This window comes from Triticum aestivum, chromosome 3B, assembly GCF_018294505.1.
Source record: "Triticum aestivum cultivar Chinese Spring chromosome 3B, IWGSC CS RefSeq v2.1, whole genome shotgun sequence".
NCBI lineage: Eukaryota > Viridiplantae > Streptophyta > Magnoliopsida > Poales > Poaceae > Triticum > Triticum aestivum.
In genome coordinates this window covers 654,435,514-654,452,439 of record NC_057801.1, presented here as the reverse complement: position 1 = coordinate 654,452,439, position 16,926 = coordinate 654,435,514, and the positions used below count along the sequence as shown (strand labels likewise).

Genomic DNA, 16,926 nt, shown 5'->3' with positions numbered 1-16,926 from the left:
GCCATGGCGCAAGATAATACCAAATTGTGTGATTTCTCCAATACCAATAATAATGATTTCCTTAGTACTTCGATTTCTCCTCTTAATGATGTTGATTCTTGTGAGATCAATACTGCTTTGCTGAATCTTGTTATGAAAGATCAATTCGACGACCTTCCTAGTGAAGATGCCGCTACCCATATAAACAACTTTGTTGATTTGTGTGAGGTGCAAAAGAAGAAAGATACGGATAACGATATTGCTAAATTGAAGTTATTTCTGTTTTCACTTAGAGATCGTGCTAAAGTTTGGTTTTCGTCTTTGCCTAAAAATAGTATTGATTCTTGGAACAAGTGCAAAGATGCTTTTATCTCTAAATATTTTCCTCCCGCTAAGATCATCACTATTAGGAACGATATTATGAATTTTAAACAACTTGATCATGAGCATGTTGCCCAATCTTGGGAAAGAATGAATTTGCAATTGCCCTACTCATGGTTTGAATATATGGATGATCATACAAATTTTTTATGCCGGATTGAATTTTGCTTCTAGAAATCTTTTAGATTCGGCCGCGGGAGGCACGTTTATGGAAATCACTTTAGTAGATGCTACAAAACTTCTTGAGAATATTATGGCTAATTATTGTCAATGGCACACCGAAAGATGTACTAGTAAAAAAAGTGCATGCTATAGAAGAAATTAATGTTTTGAATGGAAGGATGGATGAACTTATGAATTTGTTAGGAACTAAGAGTGCTCCTCTCGATCCCAATGATATGCCTTTGTCTACTTTGATTGAGAATAATAATGAATCTATGGATGTGAATTTTGTTGGTAGGAATAGTTTTGGAAACAATGCTTGTAGAGGAAACTTTAATCCTAGACCGTTACCTAGTAATTCCTACAATAATTCTTATGGTAATTTTAATAAGATGCCCTCTGATTTTGAGAACAGTGTGAAAGAATTTATGATCTCCCAAAAGAATTTTAATGCCTTGCTTGAAGAAAAATTGCTCAAAGTTGATGATTTGGCTAGGAACATTGATAGACTTTCGCTTGATGTTGATTCTCTGAAACTTAGATCTAATCCTCCTAAGCATGATATCAATGAGTCTCTCAAAGCTATGAGAATTTCCATTGATGAGTGTAAAGAAAGAACCACTAGATTGCGTGCTAAGAAAGATTGCTTTATAAAGGCATGTTCTTCTAATTTCCATCAAAATAATGATGAAGATCTTAAAGTTATTGATGTGTCCCCTATTAAATCTTTGTTTTGCAATATGAATCTTAATAATGACGGGACTAGAGATGAGTCAACTTAAGTTAAAAGGCGTCCCAATGATTCGGAGTTTTTAGATCTTGATGCTAAATTTGGTAAAAGTGGGATTGGAGAGGTCAAGACTTTAAATATTATTGAACCCACTATCTTGGATTTCAAGGAATTTAATTATGATAATTGTTCTTTAGAAGGTTGTATTTCCTTGTTGCAATCCGTTGTGAATTCTCCTCATGCTTATAGTAAAAATAAAGCTTTTACCAAACATATTGTTGATGCCTTGATGCAATCTTTTGATGAAAAACTTAATTTGGAAGTTTCTATACCTAGAAGACTTAATGATGAGTGGGAACCTACTATAAAGATTAAAACTAAAGATCATGAGTGTTATGCTTTATGTGATTTGGGTGCTAGTGTTTCCATGATTCCGAACACTTGATGTGATATTCTAGGTTTCCATGATCTTGATGATTGCTCTTTAAATTTGCACCTTGCGAATTCCACCATTAAAAAGCCAATGGGAAGAATCAATGATGTTCTCATTGTTGCAAATAGAAATTTGGTGCCCGTAGATTTTATCGTTCTTGATATAGATTGCAATCTTTCTTGCCCTATTATTCTTGGTAGACCTTTCCTTAGAACGATTGGCGCGATTATTGATATGAAGGAAGGGAATATTAGATTCCAATTTCCATTAAGGAAAGGCATGGAGCACTTTCAAAGAAAGAAAGTTAAATTGCCTTATGAATCTATCATGTGAGCTACTTATGAATTGAGTGCCAAAGATGGCACTACTTATATCTATCTTCGCTTTTATGCCTAGCTAGGGGCGTTAAATGATAGCGCTAGTTGGGAGGCAACCCAATTTTATTTGTGTTTTTTTGTTTTTATTCCTGTTTAGTAATAAATTTTGCATCTACCTTATGTTTAGATGTGTTTTTATGTTTTAATTAGTGTTTGTGCCAAGTAGAACCTATAGGATAACCTATGGTGATAGTTAATTTGATTCTGCTGAAAAACAGAAACTTTGCACGCACGAACTTAGTTTTGTTAATTAACAGAAATGTACTTTTGCGTTGATTCGTTCTGCTGTAGATCAATAGACAAATTGCCCAGGACTTCCTATTTTGGTAGGAGTTTTTAGACTTCCAGAAGTATTCGAGGGTTACAGATTGCTACAGACTGTTCTGTTTTTGATAGATTCTGTTTTTTGTGTGTTGTTTGCTTATTTTGATGCATCTATGGCTAGTATTAAGTAGTATGAAACATAGAGAACTTGAAATACAGTAGGTTTAAAACCAATATAAATAAAGAATGAGTTCATTACAGTACCTTATGTGGTGGTTTTGCTTTCTTTCACTAACGGAGCTTATGAGATTTCCTATTGAGTTTTGTGTTGTGAAGTTTTCAAGTTTTGGGTAAAGATTTGATGGACTATGGAATAAGGAGTGGAAAAAGCCTAAGCTTGGGGATGCCCATGGCACCCCAAGATATTCAAGAATAGCCAAAAGCCTAAGCTTGGGGATGCCCCCGGAAGGCATCCCCTCTTTCGTCTTCGTTCATTGGTAACTTTACTTGGAGTTATATTTTTATTCGCCACATGATATGTGTTTTGCTTGGAGCATCGTGTACGATATTAGTTTTTGCTTTTAGTTTTCCCCAATCATCCTTTCTGTACACACCTTTTGGGAGAAGCCCACTTGATTGGAATTTATTAGAATACGCTATGTGCTTCACTTATATTTTTTGACCTTGATAGTTTTTGCTCTAGTGCTTCACTTATATCTTTTAGAGCACGGAGGTGGCTTAATTTTGTAGAAATTGCTAGTCTATCATGCTTCACTTATATTATTTTTAGAGTCTCTTAGAACAACATGGTATTTGCTATGGTTATAAAATTGGTCCTAGAATGGTAGGCATCCAAGTTCGGTATAATAAAAACTATCATAGAAAGTGAATTGGATGCTATGATCAATCTGAAACTTGATAATTGTTTTGATATATTAGAGGTGGTAATATTAGAGTCATGCTAGTTGGGTGATTATGAATTTAAAGAATACTTGTGTTGAAGTTTGTGATTGTCGTAGCATGCACGTATGGTGAACCGCTTTGTGATGAAGTTGGAGCACAATTTTATTTATTGATTGTATTCCTTATGAGTGGCGGTTGGGGACGAGCGATGGTCTTTTCCTACCAATCTATCCCCCTAGGATCATGCGCGTAATGCTTTGTTTTTGATGACTTGTAGATTTTTGCAATAAGTACATGAGTTCTTTTTGACTAATGTTGAGTCCATGGATTATATGCACTCTCACCCTTCCACCATTGCTAGCCTCTCTTGTGCCGCGCAACTTTCGCCAGTACCATACACCCACCATATACCTTCCTCAAAATAGCCACAATACCTACCTATTATGGCATTTCCATAGCCATTCCGAGATATATTGCCATGCAACTTTCCACCATTCCGTTTATATGACACACATCATCATTGTCAGATTGCTCTTTGCATGATCATGTAGTTGACATCGTATTTGTGGCTAAGCCACCTTCATAATTTTCATACATGTCACTCTTGATTCATTGCATATCCCGGTACACCACTGGAGGCATTCATATAGAGTCATATCTTGTTCTAAGTATTGAGTTGTAATCTTGAGTTGTAAGTAAATAAAAGTGTGATGATCTTCATTATTAGAGCATTGTTCTAGTGAGGAAAGGATGATGGAGACTATGATTCCCCCACAAGTCGGGATGAGACTTCATACTTTAAAAAAAATAAGAAAGAGAAAAATAAAAAAAGAAAGGCCAAAAAAAGAGGAGGCCCAAAAAATGGAAAAAAAAGAAAAAAAACATAAAAATGAGAGAAAAAGAGCGAAGGGACAATACTACTATCCTTTCTACCACACTTGTGCTTCAAAGTAGCACCATGATCTTCATGATAGAGAGTCTCCTATGTTGTCACTTTCATATACTAGTGGGAATTTTTCATTATAGAACTTGGCTTGTATATTCCAATGATGGGCTTCCTCAAAATGCCCTAGGTCTTCATGAGCAAGCAAGTTGGATGCACACCCACTTGGTTTCCTTTGTTGAGCTTTCATACATTTATAGCTCTAGTGCATCCGTTGCATGACAATCCCTACTCACTCACATTGATATCTATTAATGGGCATCTCCATAGCCCGTTGATACGCCTAGTTGATGTGAGACTATCTTCTTCCTTTTTGTCTTCTCCACAATCACCATTCTATTCCACATATAGTGCTATGTCCATGGCTCACGGTCATGTATTGCGTGAAAGTTGAAAAAGTTTGAGATTACTAAAGCATGAAACAATTGCTTGGCTTGTCATCGGGGTTGTGCATGATTAAATACTTTGTGTGATGAAGATAGAGCAACAGCCAGACTATATGATTTTGTAGGGATAACTTTCTTTAGCCATGTTATTTTGAGAAGACATGATTGCTTTGATGAGTATGGTTGAAGTATTGCTATTTCTTATGTCAATATGGACTTTTATTTTGAATCATTTGGATCTGAACATTCATGCCACAATAAAGAAATTACATTGAGAATTTTGCTAGGTAGCATTCCACATCAAAAATTCTATTTTTATCATTTACGTACTCGAGGACGAGCAGGAATTAAGCTTCAGATGCTTGATACGTCTCCATCGTATCTATAATTTTTTATTGTTCCATACTATTATATTACCCATTTTGGATGTTTAAGGGCTTTACTTTACACATTTATATCATTTTTGGGACTAACCTACTAACCGGAGGCCCAGCCCGTATTGCTATTTTTTTGCCTATTTCAGTGTTTCGAAGAAAAGGAATATCAAACGGAGTCCAAACGGAATGAAACCTTCAGGAGCGTGATTTTTGGAACGAACGTGATCCAGAGGACTTGGAGTGTAAGTCAAGAAGCAGTCGAGGCGGCCACGAGGGTGAAGGGCGCGCTCACCCCTACTAGGCGCACCCACCCTATCTCATGGGCCCCTCGGACGGCCACCGACCTACTTCTTCCTCCTATGTATACCACGTACCCCGAGAACATCAGAACAAGCCACGAAAACCTAATTCCACCGCCGCAACCTTCTGTATCCGCGAGATCCCATCTTGGAGCCTTCCCCGGTGCTCCGTCGGAGGGGGAATCGACCATGGAGGGCTTCTACATCAACACCATAGCCCCTCCGATGAGTTGTGAGTAGTTTACCATAGACCTTCGGGTCCATAGTTATTAGCTAGATGGCTTCTTCTCTCTTTTTGGATCTCAATACCATGTTCTCCTCGATCTTCTTGGAGATCTATTCGATGTAACTCTTTTTGCGGTGTGTTTGTCGAGATCCGATGAATTGTGGGTTTATGATCAAGTTTATCTATGAGAAATATTTGAATCTCCTCTGAATTCTTTTATGTGTGATTAAGTTATCTTTGCAAGTCTCTTCGAATTATCAGTTTGGTTTGGCCTACTAGATTGATCTTTCTTGCAACGGGAGAAGTGCTTAGTGTCGGTGTCAAAATCGGCGGATCTCAGGTAGGGGGTCCCGAACTGTGCGTCCAAGGCTAATGGTAATAGGAGGCAGGGGACACGATGTTTTACCCAGGTTCGGGACCTCTGGATGGAGGTAATATCCTACTTCCTGCTTGATTGATCTTGATGATATGAGTATTACAAGAGTTGATCTACCACGAGATCGTAGAGGCTAAACCCTAGGAGCTAGCCTATGATTATGATTGTTGTTGTCCTACGGACTAAATCCTCCGGTTTATATAGACACAGGAGGGGCTAGGATTACATAAAGTCAGTTATAGAGAAGGAGATCTACATATTCGAATATCCAAGCTTGCCTTCCACGCAAAGGAGAGTCCCATCCGGACACGGGACAAAGTCTTCAATCTTGTATCTTCATAGTCGAATAGTCCAGCCAAAGTATATAGTCCGGCTGTCCGAGGACCCCTTAATCCAGGACTCCCTCAGTAGCCCCTGAACCAGGCTTCAATGACGATGAGTCCGGCGCGCAGATTGTCTTCGGCATTGCAAGTCGTGTTCTTCTCCGAATACTCCATAGACGATTTATAACACGAGAATCGTGTCCGTCTCTGCAAAACAAATTCCACATACCACCGAAGAGAATACAATATTCCACAGATCCAATCTACTGACAGCTTTTTATAGCATGACGTCATACCATGACCCAGTCATTATTCCAACTGTTTTCATAACCTGTTGACGCACATGTCGCGAGGCGGTTTTATCAGCACGTCCTGTCGAAGCAGAGATCGTGTCCCCTCATTGCGGGATTATCATTAATATGGGTGCGAGTAACCCAACCGTGCCATCATCGTGGCGCTTGGAGAAATAAGCGTTTTTAGAGGGCAAGTGGGGAGGCGCAGGATCTTTGCTGCCTTTATAAGGGGATAAGAACCTTCCCTTTCACCCATGCCCTTCTCTACTCATCCATTCCTTTCCGCTCGAGCCCTAGTGCCCAAGAGCTCCTCTTCTCCACCCAAAAAGGCTTCCCGAAGATGTCCGGATCTGGATCAAGAGGCAAGTGGATGGCCTCTACCGTCCGGGAGAAGGATATCAAAAAGCTTCGGGGGGGCGGGTATCTGGCCAAGAGAATTGGCCACCGTCTTCCGACGGCGGGACAGATCGTCCCCACCTCGGAACCCCACGAGAGGGTGGTATTTTCCCTCACTTTGTCCGCGGGCTAGGGTTTCCGCTCCACCCATTTGTTCGCCGCATCATGTACTCCTACGGGATTGATTTCCATGATCTATCCCCAAATTCCTTCCGCAACATCTCGACATTCATAGTCATGTGCGAGGCCTTTCTCCGCGTTCCGCCGCACTTCGGCTTATGGCTAAAGGTTTTTAATGTAAAGCCCAAGGTAGTGAGTGGCGAGCATGCCGAATACGGAGGTGCCATGGTGAGTAAGATGCCCAATGTTACATGGCCGATCGGGACTTTCAATGATTCCGTCAAGGAGTGGTAGCAGCAGTGGTTCTACATCACTGAGCCGCGTGGCAAGGAGTTGACCGCCATTCCAGAGTTCAGATCCGGTGCCCCCCTGCGACTTATGTCCTGGCACAAGAAGGGCTTGTGCTGGGCTTCGTTTGACGAGCTATCAGAGCTCCAAACATGCATCCAAGAGATGGAAGACAAGAGCGTCAATCTCGTCAATGCAGTCCAGGTGATGTTGGTTCGTCGGATTCTACCATGTTAACACCGAGCTTGCAATCTATGGGAGTTCGACCCGGCCAAGCACCAGACCCTACTAGAACTCTTTGGCTCTATGCACAAAGACATCTGGAAGGTGCTTTTTAAGTCCGACAAACCATGGCCGGACTCCACTGAGGACCGGGGCTACCAACTGTCCCGCCCCGCAAGTTCGGTAAGCAACTGAATGTTTGATAATTCATGTGTTCTATCCGTACATCCTGATGAAAATACTTAACGTATCTCCCATCATTTTCCTAGGGCTGGGCGAACAAGGCGGGGCGGATCTACTGTCCAGCCCCTCTGCCAGAAGAATTAGCCGGCCCACTTCTGATGAAGATGTTGGTCCCAGCACCATATAAAGCGCCGAAGAAGAAGACCGAAAAGGAGGCCAAGAAGACCAGGGCGGCCTCCGTCGCCGTGGTGCCACAGACACAAAATCCAAAGACTCCAATGCCCATTCTTCCTCCGAATAGGACGGGGAGGAGGAGGACGAATCCCCCGTAGGGGGAAACAAGAAAAGAACGGCCTCCAACTACTTGGAGGCCTATTCGCCTAAGAGGGGAAAAACTCCTCTTCAAGAGGAGTCCACTGGCGCCACCGATAGTAGCCCGGAGTGGGGTCCCAGGGCCGAGCCCCTGGTGAATTCGTAAGTATAAAATCCAAACACACACATGCGTCCGGACTTGTCATGGCATCACATTCTAATCTGAGCCGTGCTTATTCTTTTCAGCCCGGCGAAGCCCCGTGCCGAACAATCCTCGTCAGAAGATCTGCTGGATTCGGACGCTATGGAGAGAAGGACACCCCCGAAGGCCTCCTCGTCCAAACGTAGGAATGAAACTGAGGTTTCGTCCCAGAAAAACCCAGGCCACGGAGGTGGGGAGAAGGTCGCAAAGGCGGCGCCAGGAGGCCATACTTCTGGGGCCATTCACACGGGAGAGAAAGCTCCCGTGGGTGTCGATGGCGGGGGTCATATTGAATTCGGACCCAAGGTGAACATGGTTCTAGAGACCCATAATGTCCTCGAGTCAGACAGACAGCCTCCACCAACTGGAGGAGGTATGCCTGCTCCACCGGTCGCCTCTGTCCAACCAGAGGTGCCGAATACTTTATTGCCGGCGCTGAGGGGTGCCTCCATCGTTGATGAACACCGTGCCCTCATGGGTGCTATGATCGAGAAGATTCAGTCTGCTGAGAATGGACTGAATGAATCCTGTATCAGCCTCATAAGAGGCTTTGACGTATGTTTTATGAGTTTTTGGGAGAGTGTCATGGTATAGATAGTAGCCCCTGATACACTGTTCGGTAAAAGAAAGAACCAGACAGAGGATCAAATTCATGTTCGCAGGAGACTCACTTGATGACATTTATCACTCTTTTTAACCAGCAGGCATCTGTAGCGACTGCCGCCTCTCAAGTTGTGGAAGTATCTAGGCTGAGGCATAGTCTGGAGCGGGCCGAAGGAGAACTTGGCCAAGTGAAGAGACAGTTGGAGGATACTCAAGGTATGTAGAGACCTTGTTTATGTAGCACAAATGAATAAGTGTACATGATGGAAATATGTTTATAATGTGCTCTAGGAGCGACGGCCAAAATTGAGGCTCTCAGGAGGGCTATGGCTGAAGCCGAGAAGAAGGAAGCCGCAGAGTAGGCTCGTCGTGAGAAACATGAGCCTAGAGTTATTAAGGCTGAGCAAGAGCTTCAAGAGGCCATGCAGAAATGCGAGACCTTGGAGCAGAGTTTAGCAGGGAAAGAATCCGAACTCTCCCAGGCTCGCCAAGCCGCAAGTGATGCCCCGGGGGAAGCCAAAGGTGCCCTGAAGGAAATCCAGGAGGCGAGGAAGATTGAGGCTGGTAAGGCTTTTTCTGTACAAAGCAAGTATTGGAGATGAAAAAAATTAAATTTGACAACTTGAGTTTTGATGTATACAGGGGTATTTGCGGAGCTGCCGCGCAGCATATCTGACGCCACCCAATTCTACTGAGCCAAAGGTGGGAATAATGCGGATAAGCTCTTCTGGATGCAGAATCTGGCGCCGAATTATCCGGTGCCTTTCTCCGATCAGCTGAAGCAGTTGGTCGAGCTGCATAAGGCGGCCGAGTTAGCCATGAAGGATTTAATTATCCGGTTGTGGCCTACTGAGCCGATTCCAAGCAGCTACTTCGGACTCGTGAAGCGGCTTGTAAGTGTCTGCCCTCGACTTGAAGTCATCAAGCAGTCGGTCTGCATAGAAGGTGAGCGAATGGCCTTCGCCCGTGCCAAGGTGCATTGGGGGAAGATGGATGAAAAGCTGATGACCGAGGGACCGCCGGAGGGCCGGGGAAGGAGCACCGCAAGCCCGAACTGTATTATGAAGGTGACTTGAAAGGGGCCCACCTTGCAGCGGAGCAATGCACCAAGGACATTATATTTCCATAAATACGGTCATGTTCGTCCTTTGTAATATTTGAACAAGGGCATTCTTATCGTCTATTGCTTGTTGTTTGAAAGTTTTTCCTCTCGTGCGGCTGTTTTATATATTAATCCTGAGAGTCGGCCAGTCGTCGGCTTCCGCCCCCACGTAGTGAGTGGGGGTGTTCGGGATAAACCTGAGCACTCTTTATCCCAATTTTGGGTCCCTAAAGGAGGTGTTCAGCACAGCGAACCAGGCAAATCAGACAATAGGGCTTTATCGCTCTCACTTAGCCATAGGAGCTGTTACAAGGAAGGTAGGCGCAGCCCCTGGTGTTCGGAAGACCACACTAGGGGCTTTATAAGCGCCTGATCGGAAAAGGCTGATCCATCACACGCTGCATTGATTATAGCATTATGCGGAAGGAATCCTTAAAGATTTTAGAACCTCTCGAATAGCGGACCAACTCTCGCTACATCATGACAGTCAGTTTTCGGCTTTCTCTACTAAGGTGCTCGTCCGGAAGAACCGGGACACAATCGCAGTAGTTCTCCCAGTGATACCTTACCTGATGTAGTAGAACGTAAGGTACGAAACATAGGAGCCAGGCAAACCCAACTATTGACCCAAGACATGATTCGGAGTTGATGCATATAATGCTATAAGTTCGGGGTGCCGGACTACCGTGAAGGTGTTCAGACTTTTTTGCCGTAGTATGGGCATGACGAAGCCCCTGGCATATTAAGGCGTATCGCAATAAGCAGCTGCCTTTTAACAAAAGAGTTTTAAATAAGAAATAGCAGTAGGTGAGCATCACGTAAATCCACATGTTGTATTTGCATAATACGTCAATGTGTATGAGTACAGATGATGTGATAAAAAGAAATATGATTGCGGAAACTGCTGATACCCGGCGTGAGGAAGTTGTGTTCGGATCCGGGGTGTATTCGGATGATTATAGGGGAATATCTAGAGATTCCCTGACGCGCTCAAACTGTTCCCACACCATCCATCATAGCCTACGTAAAGGTGAACCAGTAAAGAAAACATAAGAAATGGTGTTGCGGCACCTGGTGGTTGAGCCGCAGTATGTGTCTTGTATTATCCTTTTCCGGAGTGTTTTTAATTAATCTCCGGGCAGGCGGGGCTGTCCTGCCGCGCGGTAGTTCGGACTCCTTTGATAGTGTCCGGGAGCTTAGTCTTCGACTCGAGGTTCGACTGTAAGGTGTCGTCCGCTGTTCTTGCTGTTAAAGCGGTGGTAGACTCTTCGGCTGTGAGGGAGAGTTTGGACCTGCCATTAACCGTGATGACGCCGCATGGACCGGGCATCTTTAATTTATGGTAGGCATAATGTGGCACCGCATTGAACCGAGTGAATGCGGTTCGTCCGAGCAGGGCCTGATGGTCACTGCGAAAGGGGACGATGTTGAAGACTAAGTCTCCGGTACGGTGATTGTCCGGAGATCCGAAGACCACTTCCAGTGTGATTAAGCCCGTGCAATAGACCTCTACATCTGGTATGATACCTTTAAAGGTGGTTTTTGTGGGCTTGACCCTTAAGGGGTTGATTCCCATTTTGCGCACTATATCCTAGTAAGGCAGGTTCAGGCTGCTGCCTCCGTCCATGAGGACACGTGTGAGATGTCGATGATAGGGTCGAGGACCAATGCGGTCGATCCGTCATGACGGATACTGGTAGGGTGGTCCCTGCGATCAAAAGTGATCAGGCAAGAGGACCATGGGTTGGACTTTGGGTCGATTGTACAGACCTCCCTGAGTGCACGTTTCCACTTGGGAATGTGGCTTGTGCATATCATATTCACCGTTTTCACCTGGGGAGGGAATTTCATCTGTCCTCCAGTATTCGGTGATCAGGGCTCTTCAGCGTTGTCGTCACTTTGAGACCCCTTCCCCTTGTTTTCGGTGTCTGTCCTGCTAGCTTGTCTAAAGACCCAGCATTCTCTATTGGTGTGGTTGGCTGGTTTTACAGGGGTGCCATGAATTTAGCATGGGCGGTCGAGTATGCGGTCAAAAACTGGACGGGCCTGAATTGTTTTTGTTGAATGGTTTCTTCCGCTGACCGGACTTAGAGCCGCTGAATCCGGCATTGACTGACATGTCTTCGGCATTATCACCATTTTTGCGGCGCTTGTGTTTTTTGCGCCGTGATTTGTCGTTGCTATCCTTGGCTTTCGATGTGCCGGGATTGCTTGCTGTATTGTTGCTACGAGCCAACCAGCTATCCTCGCCCGCGCAAAAGCGGGTCATGAGTGTTGTGAGGGCTGCCATGGACTTTGGCTTCACCTGGCCGAGATGTCGGACAAGCCAGTCGTCACGGATGTTATGCTTAAAGGCCGCTAGGGCTTCGGCATCCGGGCAGTCGACGATTTGGTTCTTTTTGGTTAGGAATCGGGTCCAAAATTTCCTGGGTGACTCTCCGGGCTGCTGGGTTATGTGACTTAGATCATCAGCATCCGGTGGTCGCACGTAAGTGCCCTGGAAGTTGTCAAGGAATGCGTTTGCCAGGTTCTCCCAACTCCCGATGGAGTTTGCCGGCAAGCTATTCAGCCAAGGCTGAGCCGGTCCCTTTAGTTTTAGTGGGAGGTACTTGATGGCATGTAGGTCATCTCCGCGGGCCATGTGAATGTGGAGGAAAACATCTTCTATCCATACTGCGGGGGTCTGTGGTACCATCATATGATTCAATGTTCACGGGTTTAAACCCTTCCGGGAATTCATGATTCATTACTTCATCCGTGAAGCATAGGGGATGTGCGGCGCCTCTGTGCTAGGCTTCATTGAATTCGGCCCGGCTAGATTTGTTAGTGTATCCGGCGTGACGATCCTTGTCATGCGTTGGGGCGCGTCCCCGTGATCCGTAGATCGATCTTGACTGTCCTGCTTTGTTTTCCAATACATCTCGCAGGTCCTTCGTGTAGCCCCTGGCCCTAGTATTATCGTTTGATTGGCGGCGGGGTGCGGTCAGGACTTTGGGCTAGTACGCCGCTTTGTCACGGCCACGGGGTGGCCGGTCAGCCGCATCATGCGCTGGTAGCATGGGCTTTAAAGCCTCTTCCTCGAGTTGAGGTAGCAGCCTGTGCTTTGGGTAGATTTTGCTAGGGCGCTCGAGTCCGTATTCCACGGCAGCCAGGACCTTGGTCCATCTGTCGGTTAGCAGATCTTGATCAGCTTGAAGCTGTTGCTGCTTTTTCTTCAGGCTTTTTGCAGTGGCTATAAGCCGGTGTTTGAAGCGCTCCTGCTCGACGGGATCCTCAGGCACGATGAATTCTTCATCGCCAAGGCTCACTTCGTCTTCAAAGAGAGGCATGTAATTATCGTCCTCTGATTCTCCATCAGTTGCTATTCTTTACGGCTAGCTTGCCCATCCTCTTGCGCGGCCTGCTCGAAGCCTGGCTGGGCAGGATTGTATTTATCTTTGGCACCATCCGGATTGTTATCTCTTGTGCCGATATCACTATTTTTGCTGTGGCGGGGCTTGGAGCGGCGCTGATGACGCCGGTGTCTACATTGCTTCTCCAAGGGGTTATCTTCCGTTGCCTCATCGCCATTGTTTTCTTTAGGGGTGTCCACCATATAAATATCATATGATGAGGTGGCTATCCAGCACCCTATAGGCGGTGGTTGTTGTTCTTCTCCAGCATCGTCGTCCATACCATCAATGTCTTCGGAGTCGAAGTCAAGCACGTCGGTTAAGTCATCGACAGTGGCTATAAAGTGGGTGGTGGGTGGGAGACGAATTTCTTTGTCGTCCGCACCCCGCTCGAGCCGGACATAGTTCGGCCAAGAATCTCCTGACAAGGAAAGAGACCTTAATGAATTTAGCACGTCACCCAAGGGCGAGTGCTAAAAAATATCCACGACGGTGAACTCCATGATCGGTGCCCAATCAGATTCGATAGGCACGGACGCACGCGGTTCGGATCCTGTGGCCGGAGACGAGTCCGAGGGTCCGATGACACCACTCTCATAGGAGGAGGAATCAGTGTTCGGCTCCGACGCCGATGAGTGTGCGGCTTCCATGGCGGGGTCCATCCACCCTCCCTCGGAAGTCACGATCTGCTCCGAATTAATTACTGGTGCCCGCGCAGGCGCCAACTCCCGAATACTGTCTGATGGTAGATCAAGGGCATGCCCATTGTGACCGTTCGGCACACCTGTCATGGGCTTGAATCCATCGAAGATCAAGTCTCCATGGATGTCGGCAGTATAGTTTAAGCTTCCAAACCTGGCGTGATGGCCAGGGCCGTAGCTGTCGATCTGCTCCAGATGGCCAAGCGAGTTGGCCCGCAGTACGAAGCCGCCAAATACGAAGATCTGTTCGGGAAGAAAAACCTCCCCCTGGACCGCATCGTTGAAGATGATCGAAGGAGCCATCAAGCCTTACAGCGACGGCACAGTGGAACTCTTAATGAAAGCACCAATGTCAGTGTCAAAACCGGCGGATCTCGGGTAGGGGTCCCGAACTGTGCGTCTAAGGCTAATGGTAACAAGAGGCAGGGGACATGATGTTTTACCCAGGTTCGGGCCCTCTCGATGGAGGTAATACCCTACTTCCTGCTTGATTGATCTTGATGATATGAGTATTACAAGATTTGATCTACCACGAGATCGTATAGGCTAAACCCTAGGAGCTAGCCTATGATTATGTTTGTTGTTGTCTTACAGACTAAACCCTCTGGTTTATACAGACACCGGAGGGGCTAGGGCTACATAAAGTCATTTATAGAGAAGGAGATCTACATATCCGAATATCCAAGCTTGCCTTCCACGCAAAGGAGAGTCCCATCCGGACATGGGACGAACTCTTCAATCTTGTATCTTCATAGTCCAATAGTCCGGCCAAAGTATATAGTCCGGCTGTCCGAGGACCCCTTAATCTAGGATTCCCTCACTTAGCTTTGGGTTCAATCTTGCAGTGTCCTTTCCCAGTGACAGCAGGGGCAGCAAGGCACGTATTGTATTGTTGCCATCGAGGATAAAAAGATGGGGTTTATATCATATTGCATGAGTTTATCCCTCTACATCATGTCATCTTTCTTAATGCGTTACTCCGTTCTATATGAACTTAATACTCTAGATGCATGCTGGATAGCGGTCGATGTGTGGAGTAATAGTAGTAGATGCAGGCAGGTGTCAGTCTACTTGTCACGGACGTGATGCCTATATACATGATCATGCCTAGATAATCTCATAATTATTCGCTTTTCTATCAATTGCTCGACAGTAATTTGTTCACCCACCATAATACTTATGCTATCTTGAGAGAAGCCACTAGTGAAACCTATGGCCCACGGGTCTATCTTTTATCATATAAGCTTTCAATCTACTTTTATTTGCATCTTTACTTTTCCAATCTATATCATAAAATACCAAAAATAGATTTATCTTATCATACTATTTCTATCAGATCTCACTTTCACAAATGGCCGTGAAGGGATTGACAACCCCTTTATTGCGTTGGTTGCGAGTTCTTTGTTTATTTGTGTAGGTGCGTGGGACTTTTGAGGAGCCTCCTACTGGATTGATACCTTGGTTCTCAAAAATTGAGGGAAATACTTACGCTACTATTGCTGCATCACCCTTTCCTCTTCAAGGAAAACCAACGCAAGCTCAAGACAAGTTCAAATATATGAAGAAAATTCAAATAGGAACTTATGGTTTAAAAGATGGGGATGATCTAATTTAGTAAAGGTGAAATAAAAGGTTGGATTTAACCTGAGAGAGAGAGAGAGAGACAGAGAGACACGCGCGCACACACACACACAGAGAGAGAGAGACCACTGTCATATTTCTGCCATGCATCCATGCCAAAGACAAATAATGGGGACCACTAGCTATATTTTGATGATGTATACTAGTGTATAGTAGAAAATATGAATAAAGCGGTCCCACCTGCATGCATCTTGATGCAAGGAATCAATGGAAGATTTCTTGCTGCTAGGTAGCATCACCGCGCAAAAAGTCTTTTTGCCATTCCCCACCATTGGCTGGACAGGAAGCTGCTGTGCGGGACGTGCGACCTGAGGTTGGGCATGCACTGGTTGGGGATCCCAGTTGATCTCAGCCCATACCTCCTCCACCGTCTTCCGACACAGCGGGGGAGGCAAGGAGAAGGACCTCTGTCGGCATACGCCACTTCATCCTGCATCCCTGCCACCTCCGCTTCCACTAGCACCCACCAAAGGAGCCTCCTCCATTCCCACCAAGCCAACACCGATGGCCGCTTGGAATTCCTCGACATTCCATATGTTGCTCATGAACTCGTCCATGTTCATGGACCCAAATCCCCCACCCCCACCTCGCACGCCAAGTATTGCAGCTCGTCAAGCGTCAGCGTGAAGATCAAAGACTGCAGCACTGGTGCAACCGTCTACTCCTCACCTTCGAGAATGCGTGGGTGTGAGACGACTTCTTCTTCGGAGAACTTCATGTCCGTGCTCATCTCTGACGCCATCCTATCTCTCCACTATGGTCTCTACGTACGCTTTTGCGTGCTTGTGGTGTGTGGTTCAGTCTTGTGCGTCGTGACACCCTATTTATAGCCTGCCGCATGCAAGAGATAAGCATCAATTAAAGCATTAAATAGCTATTAAATTCATGTGATTGGTAAAAAAGGTGAGCTCTAGATAGATAGATACAGAGTAGGTCGTTCGTCTCGTACTAGATAGATAGGGAGCTCCCAAAGCGCCAAACATTCACAAGATGCAGCTACCGTAGCGCCGCAACGGGGCATCACCTTCTTGTTGTTGACGTTCTGGAATATTCCATCATCTTCTCCACCAGCTATAAAAATAATCAAGACCAAAAGTTGTTACCATTAGCACGCTCACATTAACTGTTTGAAGACTAGGCAATTATTTTGTTGCAAGCAATTGGCAAGTTATGGTAAGTGTGGGAGGGTTTTTTTCTTGGAAAAGAAGGATCACCCCTAGCCTCCGATGCACACATCCATAAGAGTATGAGGGTTGATGATCGCTATCATGGTTGGCCAACGAGGGAGCACAGCTGAAGGCTAGTCGGACCA

General features: G+C 45.4%; 1 pseudogene; it reads right to left on the bottom strand.

Annotated features, from left to right (window-relative positions):
• LOC123067656 (bZIP transcription factor ABI5 homolog) overlaps positions 1 to 16,356 on the bottom strand; it is a 60,034-nt pseudogene extending 43,678 nt beyond the window's left edge.
• Positions 16,357 to 16,926: the final 570 nt, after the last annotated feature.